We start from the raw sequence: 20,505 nt of genomic DNA, 5'->3' as shown, positions 1-20,505 counted from the left end.
TTAGGATAGGTTAATCCTAAAAGTTTTAGGCAGAAGATAGAACTATATGTTTTTGCCTGCGTGTTCATTTTAGTTTTCTAGGTTAGTACTATTTTCTTTTTATTGTTTATCATAATCTCTCAGTGCTTACATTTTCTAAAGTCTTAATCTGGCTCTGCATATTAGTCTAGGTGAATTATTTTTATGTGAAAAGTTCAGGGCCAGGAGTGCAGGGAAGCATGGGGATTTCAGCATGAGCCAGCAAGGCTACTTCTGCCCACGTACTAAAATCAAGGTTGCTTCAGCTTTTGACTCCCATCCACTGGCAAATTTATGTAAAGAAACAGAAGATGCCCCGTGTTTTAATGTCCACCCAGTTTGTCGTTAAAAAATAAGAAATAACTAAGGGCTTTCTTTTTCAACATTCCTTTGGCTATTTGGGGTCCTTCTGGTTCCATACAAATTTTAGGATTGTTTGTTCCAGCGCTGTGAAAAAAGTTGATGGTATTTTTTTTTTTAAGATTCTATTTATTTATTTGACAGAGAGACAGCGAGAGAGGGAACACAAGCAGGGGGAATGGGAGAGGGAGAAGCAGGCTTCTTGCCTAGCAGGGAGCCCAATGCGGGGCTCGATCCCAGGACCCCGAGATCATGACCTGAGCCGAAGGCAATCGCTTAACCAACTGAGCCACCCAGGCGCCCCAAAAGTTGATAGTATTTTGATAGAGATTGCATTGAATGTGTAGATGGCTCTCGGTAGCATAGACATTTTAACAATATTTGTTCTTCCCATCCACGAGCATGGAATTTTTTTTCCATTTCTTTGTGTCTTCTTTAATTTGTTTCATAGTGTTCTGTAGTTTTTAGAGTACAGATCCTTTACCTCTTTGGTTAGGTTTATTCCTAGGTATCTTATGGTTTGTGGGGCAATTGTAAATGGGATCAATTCCTTAATTTCTCTTTCTTCTGTCTCAGTTTATAGAAATGCAACTGATTTTTGTGCATTGCCTTTGTATCCTGCCACATTGCTGAATTGCTGTGTGAGTTCTAGCAATTTTGGGGTGGTGTCTTTTGGGTTTTCTACATAAAGTATCATGTCATCTGTGAAGAGTGAGAGTTTGACTTCTTTGCCAATTTGAATGCCTTTTATTTCTTTTTGTTGTCTAATTGCTGAGGCCAAGACTTCTAGTACTATGTTGAATAACAGTGGTGAGAGTGGGCATCCCTGTCATGTTCCTGACCGTAGGGGAAAAGCTCTCAGTTTTTCCCCATTGAGAATGATATTCACTGTGGGCTTTTCATATATGGCTTTTATGATATTGAGGTATGTTCCCTCTATCCCTACACTGTGGAGAGTTTTAATCAAGAAAGTATTTTGTATTTTGTCAAATGTTTTTTCTGCATCAACTGAGAGGATCATATGGTTCTTGTCCTTTCTTTTATTAATGTGATCTTTCATGTTGATTGATTTGTGAATGTTGAACCACCCTTGCAGCCCAGAAATAAATCCCACTTTGTGGTGGTGAATAATCCTTTTAATGTACTATTGTATCCTATTGGCTGGTATCTTGGTGAGAATTTTGGCATCCATGTTCATCAGGGATATTGGCCTGTAATTCTCCTTTTTGGCGGGGTCTTTGTCTGATTTTGGGATCAAGGTAATGCTGGCCTCATGGAACAACTTTGGAAGTTTTCTTTCTATTTCTGTTTTTTGAAACAGCTTCAGAAGATAAGTATTAGTTCTTTAAATGTTTGGTAGAATTCCCCTGGGAAGCCCTCTGGCCCTGGACTCTTGTTTTGGGGAGATTTTTTTTTAATTTAATTTTATTATGTTATATTAATCACCATACATTACATCATTAGTTTTTTTTTGTTTTTTTTATTAAATTATTTTTTTATTATGTTACGTTAATCACCATACATTACATCATTAGTTTTTGAGGTAGTGTTCCATGATTCATTGTTTGCGTATAACACCCAGTGCTCCATTCAATACGTGCCCTCTTTAATACCCATGACCAGGCTAACCCATCCCCCCACACCCCTCCCCTCTAGAACCCTCAGTTTGTTTCTCAGAGTCCATAGTCTCTCATGGTTCGTCTCCCCCCTCCGCTTTCCCCCCGTTCATTTTTCCCTTCCTACTATCTTCTTCTTCTTCTTTTTTTAACATATAATGTTATTATTTGTTTCAGAGGTACAGGTCTGTGATTCATCAGTCTTACACAATTCACAGCGCTCACCATAGCACATACCCTCCTTTGGGGAGATTTTTGATTACTGCTTCAATTTCCTTGCTGGTTATGGGTCTGTTCAGGTTTTCTATTTCTTCCTGTTTCAGTTTTGGTAGTTTATAAGTTTCGCTCATATGTGAAATATAAGCTGAGATGTCCATCGACAGATGAATGGATAAAGAAGATGTGGTATATATATATATATATATGGAATATACAATAGAATATTACTCAGCCATCAGAAAGGATGAATACTTACCATTTGCATCAACGTGGTTGGAACTGGAGGGTATTATGCTGGGCGAAATAAGTCAATCAGAGAAAGATAATTATCACATAGTTTCGCTCATATGTGAAATATAAGAAACAGGATCGTAGGGGAAAGGAGGGAAAACTGAATGGAAAGAAATCAGAGAGAGAGACAAACTATGAGAGACTTAACTATAGGAAACAAACAGGGTTGCTGGAGGGGAGGCAGTTGGGGGGGATGGGGTAATTGGGTGATGGGCATTAAGGAGGCCACGTGATATGATGAGCACTGAGTGTTATACACGACTGATGAACTCTAAATCTGAAACTAATGATGTACTATATGTTGGCTAATTGAATTTAATTAAAAAAATAAATTAAAAAAAAGAAGTAATTAGGAGCACCTGGGTGACTCAGTCAGTTAAGCATTGGACTCTTGATTTTAGCTCAAGTCATGATCTCAGGGTCCTAGGTTCCAGCCCTGCATTGGGCTCCATGCTCAGCTCAGCTGGGAATCTGATTGAGATTCTTTCCCCTTGCCCCTCCCCTCTGCTCAAGAGCCCTCTCTCTCTCTCAAATAAATAAATCTTTAAAAAAATAAGAAGTAATCATAATTCATGTATATAGGGAATTTCCTAAATTTATATCAGATTTTACAATACTTTGGGTAGAATGTTATTATATCTACTGAATATACCAAATACATTGTGGTGATAAAGATGGGGCTCTGAAGCTGGACTTTCTGGGTTTGAATACTGGCCATGCTACTTAATATGTGCACAGCTTTGGCAATTTATTTAATGTCCTCAATTTTCTATCTCATAAATTTATTTGAAGTATAAATAATACACAAACTTATATGCAATGCCCAATAGACAATGTGCGTCCACTATGTAGTTTTATTATTATACTAATAGATATTACTAATATCTTTGACCACTGCCACTAAATAGTATAGGGATAAATATGTATGCATGTGTGTATGTATGTATCCTTTGCAAAATTTTATTCTATTTTATAATGTTTAAGTTTCTTGATTCATCCTTAGGCCACTGATACTAAAATCCTTTATCTAACTTTCATCATGACCATTGTCCCTTTTGTGCTATATAAATCTAAGGGTAAGAGTATGGATGTCAGAATGTGGATTTCAATGAATCTCTTAGAAGACTTTGATAAGTGCCTGGAGCATTTTATTTTTTAAGTACTATTGTTTATTTATGTATTTATATATTTGTTTTAATTTTTTATCATACACCCCATTATTATTATTGGTGTTGTTGTATTGATCCATTGATAAAGCATTTCTGGATTTTAGTGTGGAATACAAAAGTAAATGCAAGAACAACAAAAAATTGTCCTGTTTGTATCATAGTCTGGCCCATGACTCAAGGTCAGTACTGAAGCCAACAAAGAAAAGAAAAATAAGCCAAGGTCTGAATTCATATTTGGACTGTTGCATTCTGGGTGTGTCATGGGGCTTCACAACCTTTTAGGTTAGATTACTTACTCTGTTCTCATTTCCCCATGCTCCATGTGTTTTTCAGGAAGAGCTTCCAATGGAAAAGGCACTGGTCCATACCAGCTGCAAGAAGTTTGTTTATAACAATCAATTTAAATGAGCAAACAGAGATTGAACACCTATCCTATGACAGAATCCGTGCTAAGTGGCAGGACACAAAACTAGGTCTGCCTCTCAAAGGTTCAAACTACAGTTGAAGAAAGAGGAAGCGGAGAGGCAGAGAGGGAGGGAAAGAAGGAGGAAGGGAAACAGGGAGGGATGTCCCATAGGACTTCCACAAAGATAAGCACTAAACAGAAGAACAAACAAATTGCAGTAGAAGAGGGGATATGAGCTAAATTGTTTCAATAGTCCAAAGAAGATAGGAGTCCTTTTCTGAACCTACCTATAAACTAAATTTCCTACTTGTTTTTGAAATAGCAGAGGGACATCCAGGTTTCCATTTCTTATTCCTTTTATTGTAAAATTAAAATTATTTTTTTAACTCCTGAAGACATGATACTGCAAGTGGAGGTTGATTATCCTTGCTGAATTTATAGTATATCTCGCTGCTTTAAACAAACCTACCTCATTATATCCAGGGTATTAATAAAGCCAGAGTTCATCTAGTCTCCCCTAGCCCTTTCAACTTAAAACAGGGAAAGGCGGATACTAAGGGGGTCTTCTTGGCAGCAAGTCGGAGTTACTTTGGGAAAGGATGGGGTGGGGACAGGTTCTGGCAATGGCTGCCCAGGCAGAGCAGGTAACCAGTCATTGAGATATATGCACTTACATTCTCAATGTACAGATGAGGAAACAGAGTCGGGAGGTGCATTGTTCAGGTTCATGTGGCTAGAAAGCTCTGAACTGGGATTTGAACCCTGCCGGTCTTATTCCTAAGAAGCCACTTCTCATTTCTGCTGTATCATAAGCATCTCCTCACCATGATTACAATCCTCCCAATAGGAGAAAGTCTTTTTGGACATTGAATTGAAAATAATTTTTATTCTATGTAAATTATGTTCTTACAGATGCTAGTTTATTATGGGTCAATTATTAGAAATGAGCAATAATAATGAGAAAGTGGAACTAGGATTTCATCTGTTAGGAGGTGAGACATAGAACTTCCTAACTTAACAGAAGGTCGAAGCTCAAGTTCTGCCTCCTTCATCAACTGATGACATTCAGAGGGGGTGATGTGACCTACACTAGTTCTCAGCTACCTTGTCACAATGCTGGTGTTAGAATCTGTATCTCTGAAACCTAATCTGTCAGCACAGATTCTTCCCCCAGTCGGTCTGGTAGTTGTAGCAGCCATGTTAGAACTGGCAGTATTTCGATCTTTCTCCAGCCTTCCCTTGTCTAGCTAGGTCTGTGCATCCAGGAGCAAGTAAGACTCTATGCTACGGAATCACCGTCCCCCTACATCTGCGCTTGCTAAGGAGCACAGTGTGCACGCACATATTTTAGCACAGTTTTCCAAGAAAACCTTTTTGTACTACACATCACTCAAGGGATCTGATTGTTTTAGGTCAACACAGGGAAGCATAATATATTGCTTAAGAGCAAAGCATTTGGCACCTAACAGGGTTTGAGTCCTGGGTCTGTCCCTTGCTAGCGATCTGCGTTTAGGCAAATTATCATCTCGGTGCCTCAGACTTCTCCTATCTAGAATAAGGGGAATAATGATATGTCACAGAGTTATGGACTTTGAAAGAGGTATTATATGGAAATATACATTGCTTATATTGGGAATTTGTTCTTTTTTGTTATCAATCACATTTATTTATTCTATTGATGGGCAGTAAACCTGTTTCCAGTTTGGGGCTATAATAAGCAAAGTTGCTATGAACATTTTTGTACAAGTCTTTTTGTGAATATTTATTTTCACTTTTCTTGACTAACTACTTAGGAGTAGAATGTCTGGGTCGTAGGGTAGGTGTGTACTTTACACTACTAGAAAGAGTCAGATTTTTCCCCAAAGTGGTTGTACCATTTTATATTACCACCAACCAACAAGGTGTGAGAGTCGAGTTGGCTTTGTTCACTTTCTCTATTATACATGTTTTTTTTTTTTTTCATTGATTTTTGCTGTTGTCTTTATAACTTCCCTCATTCTTCTTTTGGGGTTACTCTTCTCTTTTATTCCCTACCTTAAGGTATAATCTTAGGTCTTCAGGATGAGTTCTTTTTTTCCTTTTTTACTAGAAGCATGTAAAGCTATCCATTTCTTTCTGAGCACTGCTTTAGCTGTATCCCTCAAATTTTGATACCTGTTTGCATTCTTGTTGAGTTAAAACTATTTTCTCATTTCCCTTTTTAATAAACTTACATTCCAGAAATTTTTTGACTTACAGAAAAATCGAGAAGATAATACAAAGAGTTCCCATGTACCCCACATTCTGCTTCCCCATTATCAACATCTACATTAGTTGGTAAATTAGGTACAATTAAGGAACCATTTTTGGTACAGTTATTATTAACTAAAGTCCATACTTTATTCACATCTCCTTAGTTTTTACATAATACCTTTTTTTTCTGTTCTAGGACCCCACAGGATATTACAATACATTTAGGGATCCTACTGGCTGTGACAGTTTCTCAAACTTTCCTTGTTTTGATAACCTTGACAGTTCTGAGGAGGACAGGTCCGGTATTTTATAGAATGTCTCTGAGATGGGATTTGGCTGATGTTTTCCTCATGAGTAGACTGGAGTTATATGTGATTTCTTTTTTGGTCATGGGCTCTTGATAAGTGTGCTTATGCTGTCCACATGTATGGGATTATTTCCTGGATGTATTATTATTAATAATTTCTAAGTTTAATTTCATGTGTAAAGAAAGCATATTATTAATTATTTTTTTTAAAAAAAAACTGAGACTCGAGCTATGGCCCTGCATGGTACCATTTTTTTTTTTTAAAGATTTTATTTATTTATTTGAGAGAGAGAGAGAGTGAGAGAGAGCATGAGAGGGGAGAGGGTCAGAGGGAGAAGCAGCCTCCCCAGTGAGCGGGGAGCCTGATGTGGGACTCGATCCTGGGACTCCAGGATCACAACCTGAGCTGAAGGCAGTCGCTTAACCAACTGAGCCACCCAGGCACCTGGTACCATTTTTGAAGTATCATTTTGAAGCATCTTTTTTTAGATCTTGGTGAGTATACCATGAAAAAGTGGGGGAAAAAATGTGTATTTGACAGTTACTGGGTTTATTCTTGCATAATTATCAGTTAGGGTCACAATTAATGTTGTTCATCTTATCTCTATCTTTTCTGATGCCTTTTTTGTTCCATTATTTTCTCAATGGCTGATAAAGGGTAATAAAAACTTTAACTATGATTATAGGATTGTCTATTCTCCCTTTCTGTCAGTGTTGAAACTTTGGTATTAAATACACACATCTATGGTCTCTGATTAACTGATTTTATTATCATTGCGGGATGTCTGTATTTTAACTTGGTGATACTATTTGCCTTAAAATGTATCTGATATTAATATGAGATAAAATAACTCTGCTTTCTTATGCTGTTTGCATGATATATTTATTTCCACTTACTTTATTAATTCCTATTTGTGTCTTTTTATATAAATTGTGTCTCTGATAGAACATACAGCATATGGCTGGGACTTACAGTTGTATGCAGTGTCACAAATCTTGCCCTTTAATATGAAGAGCATCTTAAAATTTTACATGGCAGGATTATAGACTACAACAAAGCACAGAATTACTAGCTTTTAATTTCAAAAGCCACAGTTTAGGTTTTTTCAGGGTTCAGGTTGAAGTTTCCATAAGCTGAATAAGGTAAATAGGAGAGCAACACACAGATGGGTAGAGTTTAACATTCTGAGATGCTATCAAGCTCACTGAGAGTTCAGCAACATTTGTCCCCAGGGCCAGTAACGTTTAGAGCAGTTGTGTTATTGCAGGGAAACTTCCTGGGTTATCCACTTCTCCCTTGTGCCACCTTGAGCAAGTTGCTTTATCTCCCTGTTACCTCAGACCATGTAGGACACTATCCTGTGAGAATTCTCTATCGGAAGTTGTTCTGCATTTAATTTTTCTTTTCTGGAAAATCTCAAATTTCTTGGATTGATGAATTCTTAGCTGAAATAGTACTTTACTGGAGAGACCTGTCGCCATCCCATGATCAGAAGTTCATCTCTATGTTACTTTTCATAATATTATCTATCATGGTACTAATCATGATTTGCAGTTATAATTTATTGATGTGTTAACTTTTTAATGTCTTACTCTTCAAATAGGCTGTTATATACATAATGACATGTTTAATAAATATTTTTATCTCTGTGTGTACATATACATATATATATATATAGTGCTTAGTCCAATGCCCTGACATAATAATAATCATCATTTATTGTGTATTTATGATGTGACAGACATTTCTCTAGGTATTTATATGCAATTTTCACAGCAATCTTATGAGGCAGATATAATTATTTTTATGCTTATTTCACAAGTGAGGAAAACAACATAGGATCCAAAATACTAAGTAATTTGCCTCAATTTAAAGCTAGAAATGTAACATTCTGGGTCAACTGTACTAAAATAACAAAAAAATTAAAGACATAAAAACTAGAATAAAGTATAGATAATTTGGCTCAATAATGTTACTTAACAAATTCTTAGAAATATTCTATAGTGATTCATAGGAGTATGGTAAGTGCCCAGAGAGTAATTTTAAATGTATAATAAAAGCTTAAAAGCTAATAATTGGGGCTTGTGCTAGATAATTTACACAAAATCATCTCATTTAATTCTCTGAGCAATGTCATGACACAGACGCTGTTGAAATCCTATCTAATGATGAAATAGTAAATGGCTGGACCAAAGTCACACGACTAATTTTTTTAAATGCCTATCTTTATCATTGATCGTCCCTCCAAAATTTTTGAAAGGATGGAATAAAGAATGGTAGTAAAGGTTCTTTGTGAAATGCAGAACAACTTCCGATAGAGAATTCTCACAGGATAGTGTCCTACATGGTCTGAGGTAACAGGGAGATATCACCTCAGCTCTTCATGCCTCTTAACATGACAGTCTTTGCCATGAGACTTTGCAACTCTTTCCACTGAGTCAAAGTCTATTTAACCACACCTCACCATGAGCTTGCCTTCATGACCAGTTTGTCCAATGAGACGATCAACAATATGATACAAATAAAGGCTTGAAAATCACTTGTTTATCGGGACTTTCTGCTTGCTGCTCTTGGGAATCCTGCAACCATCACCATGTGAATAAACCTGGGCGAGGCTGTGGGATAATGAGAGACATGTGGCCTGTCACCCTACGGACACTGAACCAACAACCAGACTTGTGAGTAATGCCATCCTGACCACCCAGCCCCAGCTGAGCTGCTAAGTGGGCCCAGACTGGAACTGCTCAGCCAACTCACAAAATTGTCAGGAATCATACATTTTGTTGTATAAGCCAAAATGTTTTGGGGTGACGGTTACACAGCAAGGATTAACTGACACAATTCCCACCTTTGGTCTCCATGTTATGTACTTTTCGGGTCTGCACCACTAGACGCATGTTGCACGTCGTGTTTGTGGTGGTGAAGGAGGTGGTATGGTGAAAATAAGACAAGCAGTTGAGATCAGTGTGCCCCATACTATGCAGTAACCGGATTCACTTTTATTTAAAGTAAGAGAAATATGAATTCAACTGTGGCTAAGCACATTCTACCCTTAAGTACAAACAACCATGGTGTAGATGAAATATTTTTGGTGATTATATTTTACTAAAAAGGATATTATAAAGGATCTTTTTTTTCTATTATCCAAACACACTAGCTGGCTTATTTTGTAAGACATCTTGGAAAGGACATTAATTAATTTTCATGCTAAACTTGGTCTGCAATGTTGGCCTCATTGGAGGAATGGTTGTTAAGGAGCACTTCTGCAATGTTCCCCTCAGATCATTTCGTCTAATCCTCTTCTAACCATAAGACATCTTCTATAAATGCAAATATTTGTTGTTACTTAAAACTATAGATAGAATCTATTTAATATAGAGCAAACATTGCCAGGATTATCGTGGTAAGCTCACAAATTCAAACATATGGTTGACTATCATCAATCAAAAATAAGCTGGATATTTTTTATCATAAAACAAACAGAAATCCATTTAAAATATACAATACTTAATGAGTTATAGCGTTCATATTTGTTATTGTACGGGAAAGCTCATTCAGACACCAAATGCCGGGGTTCTTTCTTCTTGGACAACTCAGTCCAGTCTTTTGTCCTTGGCCAAATAGCTTATGCCAGGCACATGGAAAGAACACAGGGTTCAGATTCCAAAAAATTCTGTTTGATTTTTAGTATTATAATTAATAAGCCATGTTTTGTGGGATAATTAGACTACTTAATATCTTTGCAAATAAACTTTCTTATCTCTAAAATAACTTGTATTTATTGACTACTAACTATGTGCCGGGACTGGACAATATGCTTTATATGGGATATCTCATTAATTCTCACAGAAACCATAGGAAGTAGACTTTTCATTATTTTCACTTTACTTACAAGGAAATTAAGGTTTGGAGAGTTTAAGTAATTTGCCTGAAGTGATAACGACTGTGATTTGTAGAGCTGGGGTTCTAGACAGTTCTGACCCCAGAGCTCAAAACCTTAATTACTCTGCCATAATCATTATCCCCCCGCCCCATGCTACCTCCATCTCAGTTCTCTTGGGAATTTTGCTCCTTTTCAATATGAAAGCATTAAAATAAGGATAAAATGAGAATGCATATGTAAGAGTTTATGTACTTTCAAGCTTAGTGCTTTCAAGCACTATACATATTAATATTCATTCAACAAATAATTATAAGCAGCTACCATGCAAGTAACAATTGCCAGACTGGATTTCAACCAACCCAGTGTATGGATACAGACAGTTACTCCAAGGAATGCATACTAAAAGTTGGAATTGTCCTTCATGACACCAATATCCAAAAGTTCACAATGTACCCCAAATATTTTTGTTGCCCTTAATAACTCTGTTGATCGTCTGTGAATGTATGTAAATATTTTTGAATTAGTATGTGTATCTTCATTCCCTACCTCTGGGGTAACAAGTTCCATATGTTTATTCTCAACTCAGTTGTCCTTTTGTTTGTTGCTTAAAGTCTCTCAAATTTCAAAGGATGTTTCTAGTATTCTGAGATCTCATGAACGAGTTATAACCAACTTATTTAAATCCTTCATGATTGTATAGATTTCAATTATATCTTACTCAGTCTTTGTTTTCCCATCTTCCCAATCTGAAGAGTCATAATATTTTTGAAACTCTTTTTAGAAACATTAGGTGTTGTCTCTGTGATGCCGAACATCTGGCTGAATATGGAATAAAGAAGGGAAACATCAGGATGTATTCACATATCCAGCTGTTTGGCATTAGGTAAGTAAGTTTCTACTTCTCATTCAGATATATAGAGACAGGGACTATATGGCCATCTCTTCCTTCCTCTAAGGGTTACTGACTGGTGCAAGAGGGTAATAGGGTTTAGGAATGATAAATCAGGATGTCATGGTGTCAACACATCCAAAGAGGAGATTGAATTCAATTTCTGTTCTCTGGCTTTGAAACAATAAGATGATTTTCCTCTAGTGACTTGCAATGGCAGAGAACTGAAAATGAATTCCAAAAAGGAAGCCTCCAAGAGTGTTTAGTAACTAGATGGGGGCTTTGTTGCTGTTGTGGTAAGTTTTAAAGTTAGGACATCTTGTGGTTTGGGAGGGATTAGAAGAAGTGACCAGGAAGAACTATTAAGGAAGTGTTCTTGAAAACCCTTTTCTCAAACGAGGCCATAACTGTGTAACTTGTATATAGTTGCAGTACTTTCATAGTGTGCTGCACAAGACATCTTCCCTGATAAATTACCTACAACATTTGGATAATGGAAGAAAAGGGCCATTTAATATTACATACAATAAGCAAAGTATTGCGGTTTCTAATTAAGTGCCCAAGTCTGTTGTACAATGAACTATTTGTTGAACTTTTAAAATATAATTTGGAACCTTTGAGTAAATGACTTACGGCCATGTGGTAAAAAACAGAGACATTTATGCTGGGACACATGGATTGCATTATCTTTTCTTGGGCTTGCTTGCTCTTCTACAGACTGGGCGAGACTACCTGATATAGCCAGAGAGCAAGAATGCAGGTGATTTGGCAGGAAGGATCCTGCTCTGCCTTAGCCGGCCGTAAGCCAAAGGTCATTCTGAAAAGAAATCCTTAGATTAGCTGTTGTCTGGGAGGTGGTACCTTCTGATTTTGAAACGTTAGTGACATCAAGGACAAAGAAATCCCAATAGGGCCCAGGGAACTGTGTAATAGTTTAAGTAGGGTTCCTTAGGTCATGTTGTGCAACAACCTGTTTCCTGAAATTTACCTTCAGGGAGAAATTGAAAACCTTCCTTGTGCCTGGATATATAACTTAAGGACAAGAGAGAACATACCAGCATGTTCATGCATATATTTTGATCCCTTTAATAGTCTTAAGTTATTTGAAGTTCCCATTTACTTGGATTTGGCCAGAAACAGTCTCAGTTCTCAGGAAAAAAAATGTCTTAAAGAACCACCAAGAGGCTCAAGAGGCTTCTGGGACATCAAACATCTTTACAAACATTTTTGATGAGTCAAGTGTAAACAAAATCAGATAGATAGAGGCCAATTTTTTTCTTGACAAACATGAACTTAATAACAAGGGAATGAGGCTTGGGAGGGAAAAAGAAAAGGTGGGAAGGTCTTGGGAAAACATGTTCTGAACTTTGATGATCGCAAAGTGTTATACAAAGATTTTTTGATACATGAACATGACCAGAGCTGGATTCACTCAACACTGCTATTGTTCCAGCTGGAAATCTGGTGATAATATTTGGTTCAGTTGCTATTTAGTATCTGCCCAAAGTGACTCTGATAGAAACTCCTCCATGATGTCACAGTTCTACATAGTAATTGATCATATTGTTTGGGGATGCCCCTTTTTTTTTGAGAATTAGAATACTTCCTTGCTTAGTAAATGTGAATATAATCACATCTAGAATTCAGGAAGTACAAGTAAGGATATCAGAAAAGACTTCTTGTATAAGAGGATGCTTAAAATGAGTTTTAAAGGATATGAAGAATTTAGCCATTCATAGAAATATGGTCAAGCTAATAGGAAAAATGCTTCAGAGCACGACAGAAGTGAAGGGCGTTTTCAGGAAACTACAAATAGTCTGGATTCCTAGAATGTCAAATGGGAGGAGGTGGAAGGGGCTGAGATTGGAAAGGAAAGCAGGGCTCAGATCATGACAATATTTGGAGGGTAATTAACTTTAGAGAGGTTGTAATGAGGAAGAGGAATGGTCACATTAGGCCTGGTGCTTGGCTGCGATGTGGAAAACGAATGAGATGGTGCTAAAACTATAATTGGGTAGAAGATTTGAGTGATGTTGCACTATTTCAGGAAGGATCTTAAAAAGATCTCAAAAGTGGCCATGGAAATAGGGGTAGATGGCAGGATGGGAGAGTAAATAAAGAGAATCTCTTTCTCTAGCAACAATGCTAAAAGCTAGCAAAGATGGAGAAGTCATGGATAGCCTTCCAATAAGCACAAACTCTGGAACACAGATTTTGGGTTCAGAAGTCTGGGTTCAAAACCTACCTCCAAAACTTACCAGATGGGTGACCTTAGACAACTCATTTAATCTGTCTGTTCCTTAGTTTCTCCCTCTGTCTAATGGGAATAAAATAATATAACTCAAAGGGTTGTTATAGGAGGATTAATTGAGTTAATATGTGAAGCATATAAGGAGTGTCTGGCAAAGACTAAACATTATACATTATATATTAATAGTGTGCTACGCACAGGTATTGTGCCCAGCTCTTAATATCTATTTTCTTGGTTAATCTTTAAAAAAAAAACCCGTGAAAAGGGCATGGCCTTCTTATTTTTCAGATGAGGATACTGCAGCTTGGAGGGTTTACATAAATTTTCATAACTTTTCCATAGTCATAGAGCCGGTAAGTAATAAAAATGCAATATAAGTCCAGAGCTCCATGCCCTTAACATTTTGTTATGACTTCTGTGAAAGTTCAAGTCTTCTTGCCTCTGAAGAGGGAGAAACTCAGGCATAACATACAATATATGATGCCTTCTCTCCCATTCGTGTCCAGAAGAGGATGCATGCAGCTGTACTCTTCATGGGAGGTGGCGTGGTACCACAGAAAGTAGGGAAGTTCAAATTTAGGACACCTGGTTTAAATATCAACTCCCTAACTTATGATTATTGCTTTGAGAAATTTCTTCATCTGGGTGTGGTTGAAGATGGAAGAAAATCAAACTGGAGAAAGCCCTTTATAAATGATAACATGCCAGATAAGCATTAGTCACTGATTGTCCCTTTAAAAAGAGTAAAATAATAGTCAGCCATGATCGTGACTCCTTCTTTTCTCAACCAAGAAAGCCAGCGATAAATAAATATCATCCCTCTCCAACATCATTAATTCTACATATTCAGGAAAAATATCTTTGTCACTCTCCATTGTACACAAACTTGAAAAGGTAGTTCACTATTGCTTCTTACCTCCTTCCAGTCAGCACTATGTTAGCATGACTCAAACATTATTCTAAATCATTTAGCATAAATGAATGCTTCTTCCAGATGGGAGGAGAGAGGAGTAAGACCAACAGAGAGCAGCTCAGAACTTCCTAAACTAAGGTCTTTTGTTCTCTGGGGATCCTTGAGCATATTCCCAGTAGTCTATGAGATTTTTTAACTTGGGAATTTCATATCAATTGCAATCTAAAAATATGTACATAAGCATATTTTTGACCATCTGATGGCAACCTCACAACCAAGAATTGTCCCCATATTCAATAGTGTTTTTGTTTTGAGTTTGTTGTACCCAAGTAGTTCTACTTCATCCTGGGCTAGAGTAAAAAAAAAATGGAGGCAGAATTACTATGTAAATGGTGCATTTCTGCCAAGTGAAGGCCAAATGACATCATGTTATGGTTTCACAGTGGTTGGAACAGAGAAGAGTGGTGGAAAAAATGACTGATCTCACAGCACACAGATGTATGGGCACGGTGACCGCAAAAGAACTTGAACCTTAACAGTGAGTACCATGTTCCTTTGTGAGTGGTTTTTATTTCAAGAACACAACAACAACCTTCATATTAAATAAATGTTACTAAATTGAATTTCACTGCATTGCAACTTTTGTTTGTATTTAATTAGTAAATGTGTTTAAATTTTATAGTTTAAATGATTTATAGACATAAGAAGTTACATCCAGGTTTAGAATTGGATATATTTTAGCAACATTATAACAAAAATAATTTAAATCAACATTGACATTAAACAGAACTTCTTTTGAAGGAGTTTCTTTTGAAAGGAGTCTATCCATCACTCAGATTTGAGAAACACTAAAATAATGGGAAAGAACACAGGTTTTGGAATTAGGTAGAATTGGGTTCAAGACTCAATTCTTCTGCTCCTTGGCTGTGTCATCTTAGGTGGGTTGCTTTACTTTTCTAAGCCTTAGCTTCTTCCTTTCTAAAAGGTATTCATGATAATAATCACAAGCCCAAATTCAGTTCTTCCTATGTGTCAGAAATGCTGAAAGTACTGAGCCTACATTGATTCTTACTGTTAAAACAATCCTATGAAGTATATACTGATACCTTTTTTCATAGGTGAGGAAATGAAACAGAAAAATTAAGCAATTTGTATAAAATCACATGGCTGTACCTCTGAAACAAATAATACATTATATATATATATATATATATATATTTTTTTTTTTTTTAAAAAGAAGATAGTAGGAAGAGAAAAATGAAGGGGGAGAATAAGAGGGTGAGACAAACCATGAGAGACTATGGACTCTGAGAAACAAACTGAGGTTTCGGGGCGGGGGGAAGGGTTAGCCTGGTGATGGGTATTAAAGACGGCACGTATTGAATGGAGTACTGGGTGTTATACGCAAACAATGAATCATGGAACACTACATTAAAAACTAATGATGTAATGTATGGTGATTAACATAACATAATAAAATAAAATTTAAAAAAAATCACATGGCTATCAGAACATGGATCTAGGTCATCTGACTCTAGAGCTGAAGCTTAACCACTTTGTTACACTGCCTTTAGAACATCCACCATGGTTTCTTACATAAATTTGCGTTATATATATTCATATGCAGCTTTCCAGGATTAGTTTCTGAGCTCTCTCCTGACACAATCTAAGTTCCATGATTGCCCTCCCCAAATTGTTAGAAGCACATTTGGGGAAAAGCTGGGAACAGTTCCAAAGACAACCCCTATTAGTGTCACAAAGAGGTCTAACTCATTCCTTCTCAAGGTCTACTGAATGTCAGACATTGACTAACAATTTACATGGTGACCTCACTCAAACATGAAACAACATGGTTAATAAATTAATTTCATTTAGGAAGGAAACTTTTTTAATGCTGAGTAATATTCCATTTAATGTATATACCACATTATTTAATGCACTCATTCATAAATGGAAATTTAGGTTGATTCCATGTCTTGGCAAATATGAATAGTGCTGCAGCGAACATGGGAGTTCAGATACATATCTCTCAGGATCCTGATATCACTTCCTTCAGATACATAGCCAGAAGTGAGAGCAATAGACCTTATGAAAATCCTGCCATTTGCAGCTACATGGATGAACATGGAGGTCATAAGGCTAAGTGAAATCAGCCAGACACAGAAAGACAACTGCTACATGATACCACTTATCTGAAAAATCTAAAATAATCAAACTCATAGAAGCAAAGAGTAGAATGGTGGTAGCCAGGGGCTGTGAGGAAGAGGAAGTGAAGATATGTTGGTCAAAGAGTACAAAACTTCAGTTATGCAAGATGAATGAGTTCTGGAAATCTAATGCACAGCATGGTGATGATAGATAACTATCCTATACTGTTTATAGTTGACCTTTGAACAATGCAGGGGTCAGGAGCACCAACACTTTCCTGCAATTGCAAATCTGTGTATAACTTTAGACTCCCTAAAAGCTCAACTACTAATAACTTTCCATTGCCTGGAAGCCTTACCAATAACGTAAACAACTGATTGACACATATTGTGTATGTTATATGTATTAGACTGTATTCTTACAATGAAGTAAGCTAGAGAAATGTTATTAAGGAAATCACAATGAAGAGAAAAATACATTTGCAATAGTGTGTGTGTATATTTATTGAAAAAAATCGGCCTAGAAGTGCCCCGGCAGGCCAGGGACTGCAGAGGCAGCTGGCTTGGCCCCCGGATTGTGATGTTCTGCACCTGGGGGTCTGGATCTGAAGTAGCAGGCACAGGGCAGGCCCACAGGAGGTGACAGTGGCTGGGAGGCATGGTACATACAGCTGCCCCTTATGTAGAGGGGCACCCCCAGCCAGTGGCCAGCAGCAGCTGCTGACATACGTGACTGCCTGGCTTCTGGAAGCCTCAGGATGGGAGGAGCGTCCTTGCCAGCACAGGAAGGGCGCAAGGCCAGCAACCGTGGAACCCCGAGAACTTGGAGTTTCTCTTGGAATTGCTCATCGGACCACTCCATCCTGCGCACAGGGCGACCTGCAGCCCTGCCCGGTCCTGGCCCTGAAGGCTGCTAAAAGCTTTGGCTGGCCTCCGCAGATACTCAGGGGACAGCAGGTGAGATCTCTCAGCCAGTCGCCTTTGATTCAATCCTGTGAAAACTTGAGCAGGCAGTTGTAAATAAATGCCTTGTGGCTTTTGCTGTCAACTCTGAAAAAAACCCACGTATAAGTGAATCTGTGAAGTTCAAATCCATGTTATTCAAAGGTCAACTGTATATGTTTGTGTACATATATGGGTATATATACAGAAAGAGAGAGAGAGACAGAGAGACCAAGAGAGACAGAGAGAGAAAAAGATTTATTACTAAGGATTGCTCATGTGATTATGGAGACTGGTAAGTCCAGATCCAGGCAAGCTGTTAGTATATGCGAGTATAGTTTCAAGAGCCTGAGACCCAAGAAAGCCAATGCTTAAATTCTAGTCTGAGTGTGAGTCCAAGTGTTAGCTTTTATTACTTGAATTACAAGAGAAGACTCATTTTCTCCGCTTGACCACAATCAAGCAGAGAGAGAAAATTCTTTTTTACTCAGCATCTTTTCTTTTATTCAGGCCTTCAGTGAATTGGATGAGGCCCATCCATTTGGGGAGTAAAAGTGACTCAAATGTCTATCTCCTCCGGAAACACCTTCACAAACATACACAAAATAATGTTTAAACAAATATCTGGGCACTTCATGGCCCAGTTGAATCGACATATAAAAATAGCCATCATAGGAATCCTTAAGATGACTGATTTATACACTGATGAACTTCATTCATGTACTCATTCAACCAGTGAATCAACAAATATTTTACTGGCCTCCATGTGTGAGGTACTATACCAAGCTGAATGTTCAAAGGTAAATAAATCCCATCCTGTCCTCAAGACTGCAAAATCTATTGGTCACATGGATAAACAACTATTACCTATGATATAATATAAAAATTATCCTCAGAAAGTATTCTATGATCCTTAATAATTGAAACCTTTAGTGTTTCGTAAATATGTTTTAAATATTTCCAGGTTTTACCCTTTATAAATGGAAGCCAAGCTCAAGTCACATCTTTATAGGGAAAGTCTTGAAATCCAAGAGTAAAAGCATTGATTAACTTCTGTGAGCTTTAGTTCTCTCCACTGGAGTTTCCCACAGGGTGTATCCCACAAAGCATGGATCTTCAATTATGCCCCACTGGATATGTTCTGAGGAATTGGAAATTGGAGGAGGGAGAGTAAGATTCCTATTCAGTTTCCCTATAAACATCTTTGACGCAGTGGGAATGGGAGGTGAAGGTAGTACAGAAAGGGTTCATTTATCTAGCCAACCAGTAAATGACAAATGACAATGCCCCCTCATATACAGGGTATTAAGCACCACAGGGAATCAATCAAATCACATTTAGCAGTGAATTGGAATTAAAATCTAATGTAAGGTGAGGGGGAGATAGAGATAAAGGATGGATGGGGTGTACCACTTACCATGTCTTTCCTGAGAAGTGAACTATTTTTAGGAGGGGAGCTCAGACTAATAATTTGGTTTACACACCCCTCATCCCTTTCCAACCCTTAGCATGGAGGTTTTTGGAAAGAAAAACTGTGGGGTTATTAAAAAAATATGGTTGAGAGGTAATTAGGTAGAACAGGTAAGAACTTGAGCTCTGGATTCAGAGATACGAGTTGGAACCCAGTTTTGCTATTGAATAGCTATGACACCTTGGGGGAGATATTTAATTCCCTGGTGTTAATTTCTTCATCTATAATATGGAAATGAGGATCATACTTAATTTTTAGGGATGATGCAAACATTACATGATCTGGAGGGTGACTGAACCAGAGGACACACTTGAGTAGTTAGCTTTTATTACTTGAATTAAACTAAGTCTAAATAGATGTCTTTCTTTTTATAGTGCCTGGCACAATGTAAACACTCAGTGAGTATTGCTAATTGCTAGTGATAATTATTGGTAATAGAAATATTACAACTGCTTTTTTAAATTTACGTTATCATAATACAGAAAATTCATGAAGAAAAACTGAGATGGAGAAAAACAAATTGACATGGTCAAATGAGACTTCAACCAAAATCTCAGGAAGAGTGCTTTTTCCATCTTGAAAATGGCCGAATTTTACCACAGGTTTCCTATATAGGAAAAAAGCTTACCTTGTCTCTACTTCATGTCACTCAACCTCACAATGCAGAAAGCCAGATTGTCCACTGTGTCTCTTGTTCTTAGACCAAGAGTAGACATCCTCTTCCATGTGCTTGTGGGAAGGTTTGAGGTTTGCCTGGCTCCAAAGAGCTAATCCAAGGAAACATCTTCCATTCTTTACTGGGATATTAACCCAAAAGAAAATTGGAGGCTGCTGTGGCTAAGCAATTGGAAACATTTTCCAGAAAATAGTTAGCATGTCACAGCTCTGCATTAGCCCTTCTCCTTTCTAGAATTGTAAGGCTGCATTGAGTTGGCATGTGTCGATATCACCACTTACTTGCTTTCTGTGTGCTAGGCTCTGGTAGGTGTTTTGTAAACATTATCTCATTTTCGTCTTAACAACAGGGCTGTGAAGTCAACACTAATACCCCACATTTACATGTGAGAAACTTGAAACTTGAAGAGGTGTACCTGAATGAGGAGTACCCCCTCACCACCACATTATGGTAAAGAGTTTTGTTAACAAATTTGACTCTTGGGTGTTTGAAACGACACAGTTTGGTGAGGAAAGCCAGGCTCATAGGCTCACACCTCTGGCCATGGTGTTAATCCAAGTCTTTCTCAACACTGGGAGCGCTGCAGAAACTTGCTGAGAATGGGCTGGTTCTCCCCAAAGAACTGACGGAATAGACAGCTTGTTGACTGTGCCTTGGGCCACAGAAAACCTGCAAGCCATGTGCTTCAAAGAAAAGCCAGACTTCTCAGGAGAA

The sequence above is a fragment of the Halichoerus grypus genome, chromosome 5 (genome assembly GCF_964656455.1).
Source record: "Halichoerus grypus chromosome 5, mHalGry1.hap1.1, whole genome shotgun sequence".
Taxonomy (NCBI): Eukaryota; Metazoa; Chordata; class Mammalia; order Carnivora; family Phocidae; genus Halichoerus; species Halichoerus grypus.
Note: the sequence above shows the minus strand (reverse complement) of the source record.